A 2,500-nucleotide genomic window follows, 5' to 3' on the forward strand; every position below is an offset into this window, starting at 1 on the left:
CGACGATTCAAATTGAATCATATTTTCTAGACGGAGCGAAGAACTCGCCCCTGCGAAACGTGAGCGCTCGGAAAAACTTTGAACTCGTGAGAGTGGTTCTTACCGGAACGAAACGAACGCCTGTGGTGCGAATCTCCGCTCAGACGAAAAATTTTCAAAATTCGAAAAAAAATTTTGTCTGCGTGTTCGTGACACGGTGAGGACGAAACCATAGCCCCGACAACAAACCCGCAAAGGAATGTCGAGATACGGGCCGAAACAAGTCGAAAGTTCCGAAACCCGAGGACTAGGTGCCGACCGACCGGTCGAGACCGCTCGGTGCATGAAGTATCAACGGTGCCGCTCGGACGTCGGAGCCGGCCGGTCATAACACGTGTTCCTTATGGGGCAAAACAGCAACGCGACCTGAAAAATTTGGCAGTACGTTGGAACTTAGTTCCATGCGAGAATCGTTGGGACTTTGAAAATTTTTCGATCCAACGAGTGATGCGCGACTCTTTCGGACTTTGAAAATTTTTCGATCCAACGAGTGAAGCGCGACTCTTTCGGACTTTGAAAATTTTTCGATCCAACGAGTGATGCGCGACTCTTTCGGACTTTGAAAATTTTTCGATCCAACGAGTGATGCGCGACTCTTTCGGACTTTGAAAATTTTTCGATCCAACGAGTGATGCGCGACTCTATCGGACTTTGAAAATTTTTCGATCCAACGAGTGATGCGCGACTCTTTCGGACTTTGAAAATTTTTCGATCCAACGAGTGATGCGCGACTCTTTCGGACTTTGAAAATTTTTCGATCCAACGAGTGATGCGCGACTCTTTCGGACTTTGAAAATTTTTCGATCCAACGAGTGATGCGCGACTCTTTCGGACTTTGAAAATTTTTCGATCCAACGAGTGATGCGCGACTCTTTCGGACTTTGAAAATTTTTCGATCCAACGAGTGATGCGCGACTCTTTCGGACTTTGAAAATTTTTCGATCCAACGAGTGATGCGCGACTCTTTCGGACTTTGAAAATTTTTCGATCCAACGAGTGATGCGCGACTCTTTCGGACTTTGAAAATTTTTCGATCCAACGAGTGATGCGCGACTCTTTCGGACTTTGAAAATTTTTCGATCCAACGAGTGATGCGCGACTCTTTCGGACTTTGAAAATTTTTCGATCCAACGAGTGATGCGCGACTCTTTCGGACTTTGAAAATTTTTCGATCCAACGAGTGATGCGCGACTCTTTCGGACTTTGAAAATTTTTCGATCCAACGAGTGATGCGCGACTCTTTCGGACTTTGAAAATTTTTCGATCCAACGAGTGATGCGCGACTCTTTCGGACTTTGAAAATTTTTCGATCCAACGAGTGATGCGCGACTCTTTCGGACTTTGAAAATTTTTCGATCCAACGAGTGATGCGCGACTCTTTCGGACTTTGAAAATTTTTCGATCCAACGAGTGATGCGCGACTCTTTCGGACTTTGAAAATTTTTCGATCCAACGAGTGATGCGCGACTCTTTCGGACTTTGAAAATTTTTCGATCCAACGAGTGATGCGCGACTCTTTCGGACTTTGAAAATTTTTCGATCCAACGAGTGATGCGCGACTCTTTCGGACTTTGAAAATTTTTCGATCCAACGAGTGATGCGCGACTCTTTCGGACTTTGAAAATTTTTCGATCCAACGAGTGATGCGCGACTCTTTCGGACTTTGAAAATTTTTCGATCCAACGAGTGATGCGCGACTCTTTCGGACTTTGAAAATTTTTCGATCCAACGAGTGATGCGCGACTCTTTCGGACTTTGAAAATTTTTCGATCCAACGAGTGATGCGCGACTCTTTCGGACTTTGAAAATTTTTCGATCCAACGAGTGATGCGCGACTCTTTCGGACTTTGAAAATTTTTCGATCCAACGAGTGATGCGCGACTCTTTCGGACTTTGAAAATTTTTCGATCCAACGAGTGATGCGCGACTCTTTCGGACTTTGAAAATTTTTCGATCCAACGAGTGATGCGCGACTCTTTCGGACTTTGAAAATTTTTCGATCCAACGAGTGATGCGCGACTCTTTCGGACTTTGAAAATTTTTCGATCCAACGAGTGAAGCGCGACTCTTTCGGACTTTGAAAATTTTTCGATCCAACGAGTGATGCGCGACTCTTTCGGACTTTGAAAATTTTTCGATCCAACGAGTGATGCGCGACTCTTTCGGACTTTGAAAATTTTTCGATCCAACGAGTGATGCGCGACTCTTTCGGACTTTGAAAATTTTTCGATACAACGAGTGATGCGCGACTCTTTCGGACTTTGAAAATTTTTCGATCCAACGAGTGATGCGCGACTCTTTCGGACTTTGAAAATTTTTCGATCCAACGAGTGATGCGCGACTCTTTCGGACTTTGAAAATTTTTCGATCCAACGAGTGATGCGCGACTCTTTCGGACTTTGAAAATTTTTCGATCCAACGAGTGATGCGCGACTCTTTCGGACTTTGAAAATTTTTCGAT

The sequence above is a fragment of the Athalia rosae genome, chromosome 6 (assembly GCF_917208135.1).
Source record: "Athalia rosae chromosome 6, iyAthRosa1.1, whole genome shotgun sequence".
Classification (NCBI taxonomy): Eukaryota; Metazoa; Arthropoda; class Insecta; order Hymenoptera; family Athaliidae; genus Athalia; species Athalia rosae.